We start from the raw sequence: 19,334 nt of genomic DNA on the forward strand, positions 1-19,334 counted from the left end.
AGTTCCCAGAGAGGGTGGACAGGGTTGCTGGGCCCTGAACCCAGGAGTTCTAAAGCCTAGCTCTATCTCTGCTCTCCCCGCCAGAATTTTTTTGTGGAGAGTGGAGGAGTAGGGTCCTGAGACGGGGAAGGAAGCAGACCTTACCTTTCTTTTCCCAGCAATCTCAGGTGAGCCCAGGACCAGGGCAGTACAGTGGGAAGCCTTGAGGGCAGATAGCAGGGAGAACTTCCGACACTGACAGCAACTGAAAAGAGGAGAAAGAAAGCCAGGAAGACATTCTCAAGGCCAGAGATTGTTTTGACTTTCCTTGTGGGGAGCAGTTCTGCAAAATGCCCCCCGCCTTCTCTTCCTGGGGCTCGCAGGAAGTCTGTGATTGGGCGACCCTGCTTTTCATGAGGTGCTCAGTTCCGCTCACTGCCCTCCTCTCAGCTGTCCCACCACCCAAGGCCCAGGAGCCTCTCCCCAGATCGCACCTTCTGGCCCTGCCCTTTGTGCTGAGGCCCCACAAATCACAACATGGTGCCTTGAAAAGGGCAGTTGGTGGTGCTAAGGGCATTAATGAGGATGGGGGTGCCTGCTTGGGTTCCCTGGGCAGGAGAAGGGAAGCCTCTCCCCACAGACTACAGAACAGGAGGAGGCAGATGGGGAGATAGACACATACTGGGAAGAGCTAGTCCTGGCTCATTGATCCTTCAACCAAATTGCCCTGAGCTGGGTTTCCAGCACCACCTTCATTAGTTCAGGCTGAATTCCCTGGAAGAGCACAGGTGGGAGGTGACTCTTGTCCCTAACCCCTGCTTCCCCTGTAGTAGCTTCTTCAGCCTCCAGAACCACAGCAGATGGAGATCTCAAAGAAGGTGGCACCCCAAGTAAGTAGAACCCCAAAGATCCCAAACCCTGAGCACATGCCCTTTCTGCTGGGGTTGGAGAACTTGCTATGTATTACTCCGTTTTTCTTCTCCTGCCCACACAATTCCTTTGCATAGATGGTAAAACTGAGGCAAAACGTGGGAGGACTCAGACTGCCCACCCACTTCTTTCTAGAGCCCAGCCTGGGACCAAGGGGCCTGGCATCCCGCAGCCCCTCCCCCTCCACTCCTACCAGTCCCTGTGGCTTTTTCCATTTGGAAAGTCCTTTCTGGCGAGTGGCAGGTTTGGAGGCCCTAGTCTAGTCTCCTCCCCTGTCTCCTGGGCAGTGCCCCCAGGGGAGCCCCTGTGGGCCAAGATCGCCTCGGTCTCAGTTCTGGGCCCCCCCTCACCCTCTACCAGCAGTCCCCCAGCTCCCGCCCCTGGGCTGTGGGACAGGGAGAGGGCTGAGGGGCTGGCTCTGCATACTAATGTCCTGCCCATTGTCAAAGCCCCTTTGTGCCAGGGAGCTCCATTGAGGCGGCTCCGGGGCAGGCACAATGGGGGCTCTGTCCCCTAGTTCCCCCAAACAGTCACCTGCTTTCAGAGCCTCCCCCACCACCCCCCCTTTGCCCCAGTGTCCGGAGGGCCCAGAGAGCACGGGGGAGTGGGCCCTGGGCCAGGGGGGATGGGCAGGAGGCAACCCCCCCACTCTCTGGGCAGGCTGGGGAGATGGGCATTTGACAGGGCAGGCTGCAGAGGGCACACAGAGGGGAGAGGCCCTAGGCTCACAGGGGCAGGGGCAGTCTGTGGGGGAGTTGGAATGCAGGTTCTGTGAGGCCTGAGAAGGGGAAGGGGCGCTCAGAGCCTGCCCACTCCTTGGTTCCATATGCCCAGCCTGGGCCTGTGGCTGCCACCTCTCCTCCTCCCACCACAGGACTCCCCGAGGCTCATATATGCAGAGACACACAGGCATACACTCATCTATGCGGCCCCACACACGGCTCCCAACACACACCCAAACGGATGTGCCCAGACACAACACACTGAGCCCAGCACACAGACCGCACGTCCACACCACCACCCCCTGGCATATGCACCTGCACACCCACCCTCCCCCCACCCCACCCCCTTCCCTTTTGCACCCCTCCACGGCCGCAGGCATCTCAGCACCGTGTCCCTCCCCCCCATGCCCTTGCTGCCCTCTGCTGCTCTGACACAGGTTATAACAAGTTTGCACTTGTTGTGACCTTAAGAATGTGGCCCTGGGGCTGAAAATGTCCTGCTGCCCCAGACCGCACCTGCTTATACGTTAACCATGGACACAGCCTCTGCTGCACTCTAAGCATGGCTCCCATTCCTGCTCCAACCATGGAGACAGTTAGGTGGGCAGGCCCCCTACCCCAGAGCTGAGTCTAGTACCCTGGACTGAGCTCTATGTGAACAATGAAAGCCCCACCTGGCCTTGCTGGCACAGGTCCAGTGTGTCTGTCTTTGCCTTTGCCCAGGGCACATAGGTATTTCCTAGCCCTTCCTGGCCCTGGGAGGTAGACGGAACAGTTATCATTTTCCCAGAAAGGCTCTGAGAGGTGAGATGATGGTGTCCAGGCAGCTGGTGGCAAGGCTGGGACTAGAATGGAGGTCTCTCGCCTCTAGCTTTTTTGTGTTTTTTTCCCCCAACTATTTGTCTCTTGGTTTTGCTTAGATGACCCCACCCCCAACCCTATCTACAATTCCAACCGAGCTTTCTTTTAGCCACCTTTTTTGGGAAGGAGTGGGGGCATGGTGAGGGGAAGGGGTGGTGAGAACGGGTCTAGGAGCCTTAAGTGGGCTTCTGGGTCTAGAAAGAACCTCCGAAAGTCACCTTGACCCTTGCACTACCCCTAGGCAGAGTGAGCCTACCTCCTTTCACTGCTCACCTTCCTACCGGCCCCACTTCTGCTACAAACTCTGGATCACTGGAAAGTAACCCCACAGCCTTCTTAGCTAGGGTTTGGAGTTGGGGATTTCTATCAATTATAAGTCCTTCATGCTGCCTAGCACTGGCCTTCCCAGTTGTTACCCTATGTCTGCATGAGAATCTGTAGGCTGTATCTATGGCTCACCTGCTATTCTGGTCCACAGCATCTTCTAGCAGTCGGGAGCAGATGCCCTAAAAAGGGAAGACAGGAAGGCCCATTGGGATCCCAGAGACTTGAGGGCTGACTGCACAGTGGTGTGCTGGGGCCTGGGAGGGTGGATGGGGTCATGGTTGCAGAAACTCTGTTAGATAGAGAAGTAAGCTGATATTGGTTTGGTCATCAGCAAATATTATATTGAGTGCTAATCTCCATGATGTTTCCTCACATCACAATTGTATGGGAGAACCTCAGGGCCCTTCTATCCTTCTCCCTTCCCCTCATCTAGAATGCTTCTCCTCTGGCTACTGGATTCTCCTTAAGCTGCCTCATCCATCTTCCTTTGTGCAGGAACACGCCTCTCCCAGCCCTTATACTCTGGCATGATTCTTTTGCCTCCAAATGTTTCCTACTGGAGAAAGAGAACTTCCCAATGTATAACTTCAGCTTTCCCTGCTGTGCTCGGGCAGTTAGTTACTATACGAGACAGAGGACAGGGAGACACTCATCTCTGAATCTAGTTCTGTATCTAGTCAGCGTCCTCATGCCATCCCTACCCCATCCTCCTTCTTAAGGGAGGAATGTGAATAAGGAATAAGTAAAAAGTTGAAAGATTGCCTCCCAGAGTGGTGGTGAGCTCCCTAGACTTCTCTGAGTGAGGGTCAGAGGCTGGTCTTCATGCAGGAAACAGGAGCCCCAAGAAGGAAAGGGAGCTGAGAGGACACCTGCCAGGGAAAGAGGCTCAATTCTCTGAATATGAATGACAGGTACAGAGTACCTCTGGGTCTCCAGCCCCATCAAGGGTACAAATAAGAAGAAATTGCTCAGATACCAACAGGTAAATTTTGACTTAATTGGAAGAATTCCCTGGGCATAAGGGGAGGGATAGAAAGAGGTGGATAACTCATTGCTCTGATGAGAAGGAAAAGTCCCCCTTTAGTCACCTACTGAACAAAGCTTGAGTGGCCTGGAAGATCGTTCCAATGACTCTCAGAGCCCCTATGGGGTTTCCAGTGGCCTCAAAGGAATCCCTTTATCATTTCCACAGAGCCCAGTAAGAGCATCACTGAATGCCTCCTCCTTGTGGACCTCACTATTTGTGGCTTATTCCAACTCTTCTTGTTGGGCCAGCTACTGCAGGGATGAGGGAGACCCTGAGACCTACTAGGTGGGAGGGCCAGATTGAAGATAATGGGCTGTGGCTGGGTTGGCTGGGGAAGAGCTTCTGTGGATAGTGATCCAAGGCTGGCTCCACAGAAGCTGGCACTTTGGGACCCCAGGGTGAGGAAAAGGATCTTGTAGGAAAACAGAAGTTGAGATGAAGAAGAAGGCCAGGGTTGTTGCTGTGATTCTGATGTAAAATAACATGAGCTACCAGCTAGCAGTGTGATCTTGGGAAAGTTACCCAGCTTTTCTAGGCCTTGGCTTCCTCTTTAGTAAAATGTGGGGATTATATGTGATGACCACAGAGGGCCTCCCAGCATGAACACTCTGTGACATGGTCCAATGGCAAGTTGAGAAGCCCAGACTTTAAGCAGGTTCAAGCAGGCCTGGGTTCGACTTGCAGTGCACTCCTTATGAGCAGTCCTCCTGGGCAAGTTAGTTAACCCGTGTAAGTCTAGTTTCCACCCGTTCATCTGAGGGCAATGCTATTGCCCTCCTAGGGAGGCTAGGATGAAGCATGGCATGGAGCACCCAGCACGATGCCTGGTGCACTGTAAAGCCTGAGGTAGGAAGTTCATGGTACTGTGGGAACACAGAGGATGGCAGCCCATGTTGCGGGTGGGGGCATCCAGAAAGGCTTTCCAGAGAAAGTGACATCTAAGCTGAGGCCTAAAGGGGAGGAGAAATTAAGCAAAGTGGGAGAGGAACAGTGTTCCATGGAAGAGGCCCCATTATTTGCTAAAAATAAAGCTTGGTCTGTTCAAGAACTGAGAGGTTTCGTGTGGCTGGGGACATGGTGCATGCGTGAAGTGGGGGCGTACAGATAGACAACACTGATGCTAGGGAGGTCATACAGGACTCTGTTACACCTGTAATTCTAAGGGCTTCAGAGATAGGGTCCCTCCACTTCCTCTCCTCTTTTTCCTACTTTTCGATCATCCTTTCTCCCAAGACTAATTTCTCTTCTCCTTGGTCACATGAGCACAAGGAAGCATTGGGCTTCCCTAGGACGACCTGGCCAGTGCAGGGAGAAGCTTTAAGTTCAGAGTTGTCTGCCTCTGGACAAGTTTTGGCTTAGGCCTGAAGTTTTCTGCCTCTGTCCTTTCCCACCACTAGAGAGAGATGTACCTTCCACAAAAGACTCTGGATTTCTATCACTGAGGCACTCCTACTAAGCACTCCCACTGTGGGCCTCAGTTTCCCCATCTGCCCCTCTCATTGTAGAGAGTAGGGAGAGTGTTGACAGGGTGGGGCTGAGCGCAGCCTGCAGAGAAGAGCTAGGGAAACTAGAGAGAAGACTGCCAAGGAGCCTGACTCAGTGCCCCCAAGTGTCCAAACGTTGAAACTTCAATGGGAAGCTCAGAGGAAGGACTTCCGAAGATGAAGTGGGTGGCACATGGAAAAGGGGGCCTGAAGGAGGAAAAGTGATGTAGAACATCAATCCTACAGGCTCTTTTAAGTCAAGAAATAGCAGGGACTGAGAAGGATAAAGGATGAACAAAATACAGATTAAGAAGCAGTCCAGAAAAGGTTCTCTGTTTGGGAAGATGGGGATGGTCCTTCCTGGAAGGCGTGGAGCTGATGAAAAAACCTCTACAGGAGCCGGCCCTGGGGGTGCTCTCACAATGGGGAGTAGCTCTTCTGCCTCCCCTACCCGCCACTACCTCTTGGGCCCTCCACCAAATGAGGTCCAAGCCTCCCCTCATTTCCAGCCAACACCACTTCAAGTTCAAAGACAGGAAAGTGTACAGAGAAGGGCAATTCAGCTGGGATCTGGTCAGCCTGCACCTCTTCTCTCAGGTGGAGAACCCTGTCTTGGCCCTGGGACTCCAAGGAATAGGTCTCATCATTCCCTCCCTAGTTTCTCAAACTCTTCTGGTAGATCAGGTGACAACTCAGTAGTCTTCACCCCAAGAACCTTATCTCCAGGGCCCTGGTCATCCTGGGCCTTGAGAAGGCTGCCAGCTGCCTGATACCCCTGAGGCTGGGGGCAGACAAGAGGGTGAGAGGCTGAAGGATAGTAATTAAGGAACTTGGCTCTACTCAGCATCCTCAGCACACACCTGCCCACCTCTTGGCAGGCTGAGAGGGTTTTGGAGGAATTATACAGAGGTGGGATAAAGAATAGTGGGTTGGAAGTCCCCTTCAATTCTGGGGCTAGAGTAAATCTTACTCCACAACTCACCTGGAGAAAGGAGATAGAAGGGATGGTGTAACTTGAGCATCATCAAGGCCACTGGGGTGTGGAGGGGTAATGTGAGGGAAAAGCCCACAGGATATGGAGACACGGGGTCTGGTTTTGCCATTAAATAAATGTCAGCAAGTGACTTTATGTCTCTGAACCTTAGTTTCCCTAATTCAGCAATATTTTTCATTCATCTGCAAAGTAGGATAATAATAGTGTCTTTATTTGCATAAGGGCCTTACAGATTTCATATACTTTAAATCATGTAATCCTGACCACATAATGGAAGGTTTTATTGCCTCCTTAGATGAGGAAGCTGAGCCCTAGAGAGATTAAGAGATTGACTGAAGTTCCCATAGCTAGTAAGTGACACAGACAGGATGGCAAGTAGCAGGAAAGAAGAATACATAGGGAACTTTGTGACTCAGACATGCCAGGATAAGAAATAGGTTTCATTTGTTGGGTTAACTCCATTTGATTGAAAATGGCTCTCTGTATCACCATATTGAGGATGATTCTGAGGTTGTCAGAAAAAAAGCACTGCGATGAATTAGTGTTATCTGCTAAGGGGTGGTGGGGTGATGAGTGGTGGCTTACATGCTGTATAGTTGATGTTCCTAGCCCAGAATCACCCAGAGATTCTAATTCCTTCCTCTATACTAACCAGTTAGGTTAAATTTAAAGGTAACAGCTTACAAAGGTGACTAAGATACAGTCTGTGCCTTTAAAGAGCTCACAATCTCTAGAGAAGAACAAAGGATGATGTGGCAAATGTCCTGGGAACATAGAGGGAGAGTAACTCTTTCTACCTGGGAGGTGGGGAAGGCTCCACAGTGGAGAGGGCACTGGGGCAGGGCCTTGAAGGAGGAAGACGATTTGAAAGGGAAGAGAGCAGTCTTGAGGGGAGTCTGGGAGCAGGGAGAGGGTGTTCTAGGTAGAGCGAGCTGCCTGAGCAAAGACATGGAGACAGACAAGTGGAGCACAGGCTATGTTCCACGTGGCTAGAATATGGGCTGCATAGGGAAAATATTCCAGGGGAGGCTGTGAAGAGTAAGGTGGAGTCAGACATTGAAGGATTTTGCCAAGAAGTTTGAATTTCATCACGAAAGCTGTGGGAACTCATTGAAGAATTTAAAGCCAAGTGATGGGGTCAGAATGTGTGCACTGAGGCAGCCAGGGACTGAGGTGAGCACAGTGAGTTTGGCTGCAGGAGGACCAGGAGACCATTGCAACACCTCAGGTGAATGAACTAGGGCAGCCTCAATGGACATGAAGAGAAGGCGCGAAGGCAGAATTGATGGACCTAGTTACCAATCAGATGAGGGGGAAGAGAGAAAGCAGGGGTAATTCTAAGGCTTGTGCACCTAGTGGAGAGTAATTCTGTGAACAAGAAGGAAAACACAAAAGAGACTCTTTTGAGGAGACAGGACGTTGAGTCTGAACATGTTAAAATTGGAATGCTCCAGATAGGGGGAGCCTGTAAGTACTTGGATACACAGGGCAGAAGTGATGTGGAATCCACGGAGCAGGGAAACAGTTGAGGAAGATGGAGGACAGTGGTCAGGGATGAGAGCCAAGGGTGGATGGATTCCTGAGAAACACCAACACTTAAGGTGCAGAGGAGAGATTACAGCAAGAGAGATGATCCAAAATAAACAGAGCAGTAGAGAGAGAACCCCAAGAACATGGTGTCCAAGAGTAACGGTGAGACTGTGCACACATGTAGTGTTCACAACCCATGCAGCATTCTGACACATATGATTGCATGGAACTCTCCTGTCACCTCTGTATTATTAGGCCTTTTTGCAGATAAGGGAAATAGAAACCCATACGTTTAAGTGATTTGCCCCAAATCACAAAGCCTAGAAATGGCAGAGCTACTTAATGGCTAATCAAGGTGGATAAAATCAGTGGATTCCCACCACACCTCAATAAAAGCCAAAAGAGAGTGTTAAGAACAGACCAGTCAGTCATTAGTCTCAAGTGCAGCAGAGACTGTTGGGGTCAAGGGCTGAGAAGACGCCCTTGGATTTAATGATGGGAAGTTCAGCTGTGACATTGGAGAGAGTTTCTTGCTTCCTGTTGCTTTAACTGCCCCCCAGAGTGGCTGTGGGGGCAAATGAAGTAATTCTGAATTTGTGCAAGTGTTTTGTAGACTTCAAAACCCCATCTTACAGAGGTGATTGTTATTGTTATTTTTATTGTTATTAGGTATTATTAAATTGAACCCTTTGATATTGCCAATAGGGAACCCATGTATTAAATGGACGATTTCATAGAATTCAACCTAATGGTAAAAGGAGTGAGCTGGAGTGGGGGTAGGGGCTGTGAGGTTACGAGACAGGCAACTGCAAAGGCGAGGGTGGCCCCAAGGTACTGGGGAGCCCCACCCCCTGATGGTGGGGAGGTCAGTCTTCCGCATGGGGTGGAGAGTGGCAAATCGCTGGTGAAGCTCGAAATTTGCAGGAGTTCCCTTTCACCTCCACCACTTCCACACTCCCCATCTGCAACCTGACCAGCCCCTTTGCAGAGACTAGGGGTGGGGGTGTACTCTCTTGAGGGGCTCTGCCTGAAAAAACACTTCTGATACCAAAACTAGGTTGATCCCCTCAACCAGGATCTTTGGAGATAAGTTGGGTATGGATTCTCCCTATAGGGAATCTCAGGGCCTAGGCCAAGTGATGACTGATTGGAGATCCAGGCAGAGTTGACACAGGAAGGAGGGTCCTGAACAGACTTCTTGTTTATCACCCTGACTCCCTAACCTAGCTTGGACCCTCTTGAGATTTTCCCTAGTGTCCTTGGGAACCTTTTCAGCATTTCATGTCTTAGTGGTAACAATAGGAATAACAATAGCAACACAAGTTATTTCTATAGATGCCATTGCTTCCAGTTGACTCTTAGCACTGACGCTAATTCTTCTGGCTGTTCAGTCAAGATGAGGAGGGATGGGTTAATGTCTCCTAGTAGATGTTCTTCTGAGGTGAGGACCCAGATGGGGCCAGGCTGGGAGGCTACCGGGATTGCTGGAGCTGGGGCTGAGGAGACAGTGGTACCGCCTCTGTCCTCAGTTGAACTCTGCCTAGTGCCAAGTTCCTCACAAAGGACCAGCTCCTGTTGAGCCTTGCTGGCCCAGACAACGATTAGCAGCAGATACTGGGAAGGGGTGATGACTCAGGAGGGCGTGCAATAGGGGTAGTGTGAAAGGTTGAGAGGGCAGGCGCATCAAAGAGGCAGCACCCACTTGCCACAAGAACCAGGAAGTCCTCCTTCTCCAGCCGGGGAAACAGGGGGTCCCCAAGATGCCACCCTGTGGGCAGTTCTCTATGGAACACTGTGCCTTTCTTGCAGGGGACAGAAGGCACCGCTTGGGGACTGAGGTGGAGGAAGGGGCAGTGGTCCTGGTCAGCTCACACTGACAGGCAGGGGTGGTGTCTAAACAGAGAACATCTGATGTGGCCCCATCTTTTGTCCCTCCCTCTCTTGACTGGAAAACACACAGGCAGGTCAGAAGGGCCCTGCAGAGGTTACAGACTCCCAGGAAATGCTTTGAAGGCTTTTATCCTTTCTTTTGATCAGACTATGAGAACTTTCCAAACGTTGACACAAGAGAAGAAAGGCCTATTCTTCCATGGGCCAGGGCCTCAGTGTCAGGCTGGGGCTAGAGGATGGGAGGGAAAGGGGGAAGGAGACCAGGGAGTGGGAGACAGAGGCAACAGTGATTCAGCTGGAGAGTCAGGCCCTGGGACACACACACACACTGCCCTCTTTTTCCGCACCTCAAGATTTGTGTGCATCTGGCTCCATTTCTATTTGTTTATTTTCCTTGGGGCAAGACAGGAGGGGGATTAATGAATAAAGACATCAAGTTTGAAAAGAACCCCAAATCCAGCTCCATTCTTCTTCCAACCTTGAGGGCTTACATAACCCTGTAGTGCTTTTCTTCCTGCCCTTCCTCTCTTACCCTTCTCCTTCCTTTTCTCTTCCCCCACCCTCATTAAGAACACTTGGAAGGCCAGAAGTGCTTCTTTTTCATCCCAAAGTAACTGATCTCCTTCTGGAGGACTCTAAGGTAGCTCTTCAAGTTGGAACTGGTATCCAAAAAAGAGATAATATGGTTGATGAGAGGAGTCTGAGTAGCTGTTTGCTCTCTCCACTGAGGCCGGGGGGAGGAGTGGGACCAGACTGCTGTGGGAGCAACTCGGGCTGGACATAGAGATTTACAGCAGGAAGTGACCTAATCATTCTCTAACATAGCACCTCCCAGACTGACCTCGCAACGTGTCCTGAAAGGCAGAGGAGAGGGAATTTGTGCCCTAGAATCTACAGGGATGAGCCATAAGCGGCCACACACTGGACATCCTTGAAATCTCTTTTTGTCTTAAGCCATTCAAAATTTTTTATTCTACTTCATTGTATATTGTTGGCATAATATTAAAATAGCATTTTCCCTCAAAATCTGAGCAAAATTGATAACTTCAGGAAATATACTAAATTTAGTCCTGTGGCTTTGAGTGCCTCCTGGCACACTAGTGCATGCCCTAGTTTGAGACATGTGGAACTAATACCAACCCCCATTCCACAATGAAGGAAATACAGACCCGAGAGGCTGAGAGGCTTGACTGAGGTCACAGCTAGTCAGTGGCAGAGTTGAGATGGGCACCCAAGTTTCTTGCTTCCCAGTACAGTGCATGTTACACCAGGCAGTGCTGTCTCTTAGTTCTGAGCATCTTTTACACATCCTTGAGCCTAATTCTCTCACTCTATCTTCAGAATGCTGGGCAAGGACAGATACCCAGCTCAAGTGTCTAAGATAAGTATGTGTGTGGAGACCAGCCTAATCTCAGGTACTGAGACATAGTGCTCAAAACCCCTCTACTGCATACAGGGCTCTCCCAACGTGGAAGAGGAAGGAGAAGGATAGGAGAGGAAGGGAAGGAAGAAAAGTACTGCAAGGATTATGTAAGCCCTCAAAGTTGGAATAAGAACAGAGCTGGATTTGGGGTTCTTAAGCATGATGGACAGATAGTAGGACAGAGAGCAAGCTGAGTCCCTGTCCACCTATTCATTTGTCTTTACCAAACAGTGATTGGTAGGACCTTCAAACCTAAGATAAATTGATTAATTAATAGCTATAGTAGAAACTGTTCCTATCTTCCTGGAATCTGCCTCCCTTTCTGATCTCATTTCCAGATCCTTCAATCAAAAGGCTCTTTTCTACAGGGAAGAAATACGGAGAAGAATAGGAGGCTTTGGGGCTTAGAATGTCTCTATTAATATGGACAAATAGGCTGTGGGATACAGAAGGAGAATAGAAGGATAAAGTGTGGTAAAGAATTTGAAGGCGAGAGTTATGATTAGATGGATAGCATACTATTCCCAGGATGAGACACAGGAAGCTGGAAAAACCATAAGGAAAAGAAGGGAAAGCCAGAGAGATGTGTAGGCAATACAAAGTCAAAGAGGGAGGTGAAAAGGAGGACAGGCGTTGGGGAGACATTTTAGTGACAGCCAGGATGAAGTACAAGACAGGACAAGCAGAGAAGCACAATGGATAGAGATGAGAAGATCGCTGGGAGGAGAGTCTACACGAAGGAAGTGGGGAGAATAAAGACAAGTCATGCAAAACTAGGAGAGAATCAATGGGATCAAGCAGTCATGAAGGAAGGGTGTCACCTCCAACCCTTGGATATATCCTGGGCATCACTGCTGGTGAATTTTTCATACCTGTCTAGCTCCTGCTAACCTTTACTATGCTTAAGGTGTCATGTCTGCTTGTTGAGTGTTGAGTTTGCTCACTGAAGGCAAATAAACTATAGTATTAATATTAAGTTATGCTGGAAAGGACTTTGGAATCCAGCCAGAAAGAGGCACAAAGTTCAGCTCTGCTACCGATAAGTTGTGTCACCTGAGCTCTCTGAACCTTAATTTCCTCAGCAGTAACTACAAAGATAATAAGATTTGTTTTACAGAGTTGCAAAGATGAAATATGAAGTGTTGCTCTAGAGAAGGCATTCAGTACATGATAGTTCCCCTCCATCTCTCCTTCCATTTCCTTGAACCAAACTTTTGCAAGAGGAAATACTCCACAGTCAAAAAACAGAAATCATCTAGTGACTCTAAGGAAGAATGACCAGCAGGCTAGGCTGGGCGCTGTAGCTCACACCTGTAATCCCGGCACTTTGGGAGGCCGAGGCAGGTGGATCACGATGTCAAGAAATTGAGACCATCCTGGCCAACATGATGGCCAGCTGGCCGGCTGGGCATGGTGGCTCATGCCTGTAATTCCAGCTACTCGGGAGGCTGAGGCAGAAGAATCGCTTGAACCCGGGAGGTGGAGGTTGCAGTGAGCTGAGATTGCGTCACTGCACTCCAGCCTGGAGACAGAGTGAGACTCCATAAAAAAAGAAAGAGAAAAAAAAAAAAAAAAAGAAAAGAGAAACGAAAAGACCAGCAGGCTAGAGCACCATGGAGGAAGCCAAGGTTCTGCACCTGACCCTGGCCCTGCAGCTGGCCATGAAGGAACCCACAGGGGCTGGCCACAAAGCAGGAGGGTGTTGAGGGGTCAGAGCATATCACTGTTTTCCCAGTATGTCCTATTAAGATCTTTCATGTGCTCCCAATGCTTCAACCAAAATGAATGGATCCTTATTTCCTTATTTCCTGGGTGGCCCTGGATTTCCTCATTTTTCCCAACCCCGTTCCTTTGCACTAGATGTCAGTTTTCCCTTCACAAGCTCTTCTTGCACTTCACTGACACCTTTTTTATGGCACTTATCACTTCCTACCTGTTTTACAGTTGTCTCCTTTATTAGATTGCAAGGTCTTCACAGAAAGAATCTACATCTGATCCATCTCCATACTTCCATTGCCTTGTTTAGAATTTGGCACCCAGTAGTTGCTGGAAAAAAAATGTTTACTGAGGTTGGGCATGATGACTCATGCTTGTAATCTCAGCATTTAGGGAGGCCAAGATGGGAGGATGGCTTGAGCCCAGGTGTTTGAGACAAGCCTGGGCAACATAGTGGGATCCCATCTCTACCAAAAAAAAAAAAAAAAATTAGCTGGGGCATGGTGGTGTGCACCTGTAGTCCCAGCTACTCAGGAGGATGAGGTAGTAGAATCACTTGAGCCCAGGAGGTGGAGGCTGCAGTGAGCCATGATCATGCCACTGCATTCCAGCCTGGGTGACAGAGTGAGACCAAGTTTCAACAACAACAACAACAACAACAACAACAACAACAACAAAGTGTTTATTGTATAAATGAACAAAAACACAACTCAAACTGAATGTGGTGGGCAACATTAATACAGATCAAAACATTTGGTTTCTTTGCGTACCTATTAGTGTCAATAATTAGTTATCTGGGGTTTCCATATATACAAGGAAAAAAGAAAAACATCATTAAAAAATCAAGAGAAGATACAAACAAGAAGGGGGAATGAGAAGGCCCCAGAGTGAAAGGTTCTGGACCAGAGTGAAGTTCCATCCATTCTACCTAAGACAAGAACTTCCACATCTCCTCGGCCCTGTGATGATGGAGTTAGTTAGATTGGCCCCTATGGCTGGAGTGGGTTAGGGGTCCCCCCTACTCTTAATTCAATTATAAAATACTTCTTGAGCGCTTACTATGTGTCATACATTGTGCTAATCTTTAGGATAACACACATACACATATATATGTGTGTGTGTATGTGTGTGTGTGTGTGTGTGTGTGTGTGTGTGTGTGTATATATAATGCTGGATCCTTCTTTCAATGACCTGATTTGTAGTAGAATACAAATGATACATCATGTACTAAGAGAGGTGCCATTACAGGTATAGATGGATATAGATATACATATATGGAAACTCAGAAAAGGGAGGCATTACTTAAGGTTGTAGGAATCAGAGAAGGCTTCATGAAAGAGGGGTTATTTGAACTGGACTCTGAAAGATAAGACTTGGATAGGTAAAGACAAGGAGGAAGGGGAGCTCAGGAAGAGAGAAGTGCAGGATCATGGAAGGCAGGAAAGCATGGGTGTGCATAGCAGGGAGCAGGGAGTGGTTGGTTTGCTTGCAGCAAGAAGTGTGCCATAGCAGAGAAGTGGTCAGAGATAAGGCTGGAAAGCAGGTTCAGAAGCAGACTGTGGAAGGCCTTACATGCCAGCCTGGGTTTGGCCTGTCTTTGATAGATAATGGGAAGACATCAAAATGTTTTGAGCTAGAGAAAGAACTAAGACAATTATAGTAAAATGAAAAGTGGATGGATTTGGGAGATGGGACCTGAGCATGAATCTAATTCCACAGTTTACTGAGTCATACCATCTCTCTGAGCCTCAGTTTCCTCATTCATAAAACAAGAATTATAATCTTAATATCTTATAAGAATGCCATGAGAATAAAATGTGAAAGTGCTTTTGAAAGTACTGGATAAATGTTCATTGATTCCTGATCAGAAGTGTATTTGAGGAAGAGAAACCCAGGAGCAATGTAGGATGGATTTGAGGAAAGAAAGAACACAAGATGAGGAGGATGCTGATGCAGTGATTCAGCCACAAGGCATTAGGACTTGAAGACAATGGAATGAAGGGGAGGAGGCACAAATAATAAATCCACAGCACATGGCATTAGATAAATGTTGAGTTGAGGCAAGAAGACAGTTTGAGATGATCCTGGCTTTGAGTGTGGGTAATGGGTAGGATGATGGTCCCTTTAAGTATTTTAGGAACCAAAATAGAGCAGCAAGTAGGAGAAGAAAGGATTTGTTTACATTTGGAAGTGAATGCATTTAGTATTCATATCCCAAAGCTCCTTCCAGTCAACTTGCTCTTGCAACAGAGAAAATAGACAAAGCACTTTCCCTGCGGGTGCAGCTTTTCCCCTCCCCCTGCACCTGCTGCCCCTGGGAGGGGGTTGAAGCGTCTTTTCTAGTCACCTAATTTAGCATAATCAACTCCAAAGCTCTGTAGCAATTTACAAAGCTCATTCTCTCCCCAACCCCCTGCAAATGGAACAGTTGACCCAGAAGAGAGGAGGGACTGATATCTTGGGCTTTTATTTTCTTACCTTCTGAAAACAGGGTTGTAAGCATCTGCAGCATTAGCAAAGCCTGTGTAAACTTGGGTCCCCTCGCACTCTGAAGTGGCTCCTCCTGAAGGTCTGTGTGAACTAGGTGTCTCCTGTGAGGCAGATAAAACTGCAGCCCTCAGCAGGGCCTTGGCCTGTCCAGATCAGGCTTTCAGTCATTCCCTTACTCTTTCTTAACAAACTATACTAGGCACTGGGGAAAGAGATGAAAGGCAGAGTCAGTGGTATTAAATTAGGAACACAAAGATGGTAAACAATGATAAACAAATCATCTCAAAGCACTATAATGCTTCAAAATAGGAATATGTGCAAGAGGGCCAGGCGCGGTGGCTCACACCTGTAATCCCAGCACTTTGGGAGGCCAAGGTGGGCAGATCACTTAAGTCCAGGAGTTCGAGACCAGCCTGGGCAACATGGCAAAACCCCGTCTCTACTAAAAAGTACAAAAATTAGCTGGGCATGGTGGCACATGCTTATAGTCCCAGCTACCCAGGAGGATGAGGTGGGAGGACTGCCTGAGTCCAGGAAGCAGAGGTTGTAGCGAGCCGAGATTGCACCACTGCACTCCTGCACTTCAGGCTGGGTGACAGAGTGAGATCCCATCTGGAAAAAAGACAAAAAAAAAAAAAAAAAAGAATATGTACAAGAGCAAGCATAGTAAAGTAAACCCATTCTGGGGCGGGGATGGGGGGGACAGAGAAGATGAATTTTTTTTTTGAGAGTCAGGGAAGGTGTCAAAGGGGGTAATTAACACTTGAGTCGAGTTCTGAAAGAAAAGGACATCGATCATCAGGTAGGCACGGAGCAGGGCAGTGCAGAAGCAGGTCCAAAGGTAGAAAGGATTAGGTAGTGAGGCTCTTCACTGAAGTTCAGGGGGCCTGTGAAAGATTGTCAAGGGTAAAGTCAGAAGCAGGCAGAGACCAACTCATGAATGCTGTGCTGAGAGGCCACAGAGAAAAAAGATAAAGCACTTTCCCTGCGGGCGCAGCTTTTCTCTTTCCCCTGCACCTGCTGCCCCTGGGAGGGGTTGAAGCATCCTTTCTAGTCAGAGGTGTATTTGAGGAAGAGAAACCCAGGAGCAAAGTAGCAAAAAGCAAAGGGGAGCCACAGATCAAGTTCTTGAGAGTCACAAGAACAACAGTGTCCTTACTCAAGAAAGGCCCTGATAAATCCTGGAGAATAAATGACTCTCAAGTAAAATAAATGAGTGCTCAGGCAAAAAAAAGACAGCTCCAGGAAGAACTTCCAGGGGTAGCAGTAAGTGGGAGTGGTCCTTGCTGAGGGAACCTGCTGATCATCACTGTAGCTATGACTGGCCTTTGTTTTAGGGAAAGGATCACCAGTTCTTAGAGGAGAAAGAAGGTGAATGACTCTGTTTCTGTCTCTTTCGCCACTCAGAGGCTGGTCTTCAGAATTCTGTCTCTGGTATTTGGCTGGCTGGGACTGTTTTGGGAAATAGCACCCTCTAGAGGAAACAGTATGTTTTATTTCGCGGGGGTGCCGGGGGTGGTGGGGTGCACAACAAATGATTTCCAGAGCTTTGGCTTGCTTCCTTCCCCAGGGGCCCGGGCAGCTTGAGGGTGGAGTGTAGCTGATTGTTTATCCGCTTCTGACTCTGGCCACCGCAGAGAACAAAGCTGCCTGGCTGTGGGAGGTGGCACAACAGCTGGGAGCAGCAGATAACAGCTGGAGGTGGCAGATATAAAGGCTGGCAACCACAGGCACAACAGCTGGAGGTGGCAATCACAACAGCCAGAGGCAACAAAGAGGTTAGCAGTGGCCGAAATCTACAGTGCCCATGAGTCTAGAGCCTTAACCCTGGGTTGTGTGGTCTTACATACAGGGTGCCGTAGGGGCATCTGCTGAGAGCATGAGGTCCATGAGAATGAACCTGGGGCACACAAAAGCAGTTGCTACAATTAAAAAGTTCTGGACCAGGAGCTGGGAGACCTGGATTCTTGTTCCAACTTTACCACTAACCTACTTGCGGCAAAGCTCTCTGAGCCTTAGTTTCTATGGTGCCTTTCCTACCTACCTCATGGTGTGAGGATCAAACTGTATATTTTATAAACTTTAAAGTGAGAAGGAATTATAGACTAATATTTTGGGAACGATAAGCAAGGCTTTTCTTGGGCCCTAAGAGCTTCCGTTCTCCAAGATATGTACAATCTCTCCTCAACATAAACAAAGCCAGGACTCCAGTTAAGGATCCCTGAATGTCACCACAGAAAGTGCAGGGGTAGAAGTGGGGCGGAGAAGGCAGGCATCCTGACCCACCATGAGTACAGACAGAAGCTTCAAGACAGTCTTTCAATCTCCCCTCCAAAGCTTTTATCTCCACCATAGGATCTCTGCAAAGTGCTTGTCCAAAGTGCCTTCCTGATTGTTACAATGCTCTTTATAATGTCAATTTACAATCTTTCTCCCTGCAGTATGAACTCTTGGAGCTCAAAGGACAAGGTCAAGCCTTTGATCACATGACAGCCCTTCAAACCAAATATTTGCACACATCCATTATATCCTTCTGATGGTCTCTTCTTCTGAATGAACTTCCCTATTTCCTTCAACTATTTCTTATGTGATCTGGTTCTGAATCCTCTCATATCCTGAGTGTTCCTTGATGCTGGATACTGCAGGTGTGGGATGAACACAGCAGAGTAGAATCAACTACTTTTTTATTCTAGAGACTTCAATTCGACTAAAGTAGCTTAAGATTAGTTTGCTTTTTTGGCAATCAAAACACATGAATAACTCATATTGGATTATTCTCTGCTAATATGTTTAACTTTTTTATATTGTATTGCTTTGCTAAATCACATCTTCTCAATCCGGAACTTGCTCAGGTAATTTTTGGACCCAAGTACATTATCCAGCACTTAACATTTTTGTTAGACTTGGCCTATTTATTTGACTCCTTTTGGATCCTAATTCTGCCCGAGCTCTTGCATTTGCTATCTGTCCCAGCTTTCTGTCAGGCATATAATTGATGGCCATAGCATTCTATAGTTTTGAATGAAGTTCATGTTAAGAAAATTGAATAGGGCAAGGCCAAAGATGAAGCTCTCTGGTGTATCAATAGAAAATGAATTCCAGGCTATCATGGTCCACTCACCAGTACCACTGATTTTTAAAGTCACCGAGTTAGATTAGCATTCTCTTCACTTTTCTTTATCTTATCCCCAGGTCATAATGAGAAATCTTGTCAAAAATCTCCTGAAGTTTAGGTACACGTTCTCTGTTGCACTTCTTCGATTTGTCAATTTAGTAGCCTTATCATAAAAGAAAATTAGGTTATTATTATTCTTGAGACAGAGTCTCACTCTGTTGCCCAGGCTACAGTGTAGTGGCATGATGATAACTCACTGCAGCCTCCAACTCCAGGGCTCAAGTGATTCTCCTGCCTCAGCCTCCAAGTAGCTGGGAGTACAGGTGTGTGCTACCATACCCAGCTAATTTTAAAAAATTTTTGCTGATATGGGGTCTTGCTGTTTCCCAGGATGGTTTTGAACTTCTGACCTCAAGCGATCCTCCTGCCTCAGCCTCTTAAAGTGCTGGGATTACAGGCATGAGCCACCACACTCAGCCAAAATTAGGCTATTTTGATGTGACTTGTTCTTAGTAAATCCACACTGGGTCCTATTGATAACTTCCTTTCCCCCATCCTGCCCAAGTACTCATAATCTTAATATTCCATGCTAGAATCTTGCCTAGGAGCAATATCTTACCTGTGTGTTTGTAGTTTGTGAAAGGTACTGCATTTTTCTTTTTGAAAATTAAAACTATGTTCATTCATCTCCAATTTTACAGCATGTTCTCTGTTCTCTAATATTCCTCAAAATCTCTTATAGGAGTTTACATCTTTTTTTTCAAGGGTTTGAGGATCAAATGAGAAGGTATTCTAATGTGTGAATTCTAAAATGGTATATAGATACAGGCAGTATGGTTGTTATGT

General features: G+C 47.8%; 2 protein-coding genes across 14 annotated transcripts in view; one reads left to right on the forward strand and one right to left on the reverse strand.

Moving 5' to 3' along the window:
* KCNJ9 (potassium inwardly rectifying channel subfamily J member 9) overlaps positions 1-19,334 on the reverse strand; it is a 62,716-nt gene that overhangs the window by 30,461 nt on the left and 12,921 nt on the right. For 3 of the 9 annotated variants that reach the window (XM_077940968.1, XM_077940971.1, XM_077940944.1), the window contains exons 1-2: positions 1,103-1,278; positions 145-244 (exon numbers count right to left, since the gene is read on the reverse strand). The gene's annotated coding sequence lies outside the window, so the exon portion shown is untranslated. Of the gene's footprint in view, positions 1-144; positions 245-1,102; positions 1,293-2,951; positions 3,109-15,361; positions 15,588-19,334 lie in introns of those variants that run through there. The other 6 variants (XM_077941043.1, XM_077941046.1, XM_077941027.1 and 3 more) reach the window with 4 other exon arrangements.
* Positions 1-19,334, forward strand: part of KCNJ10 (potassium inwardly rectifying channel subfamily J member 10) — a 31,998-nt gene that overhangs the window by 6,563 nt on the left and 6,101 nt on the right. Inside the window, exon 2 of one of the 5 annotated variants that reach the window (XM_015110282.3) lies at positions 16,944-17,151. The gene's annotated coding sequence lies outside the window, so the exon portion shown is untranslated. 5 annotated transcript variants of the gene reach the window in all.

The sequence above is a fragment of the Macaca mulatta genome, chromosome 1 (assembly GCF_049350105.2).
Source record: "Macaca mulatta isolate MMU2019108-1 chromosome 1, T2T-MMU8v2.0, whole genome shotgun sequence".
Lineage (NCBI taxonomy): Eukaryota > Metazoa > Chordata > Mammalia > Primates > Cercopithecidae > Macaca > Macaca mulatta.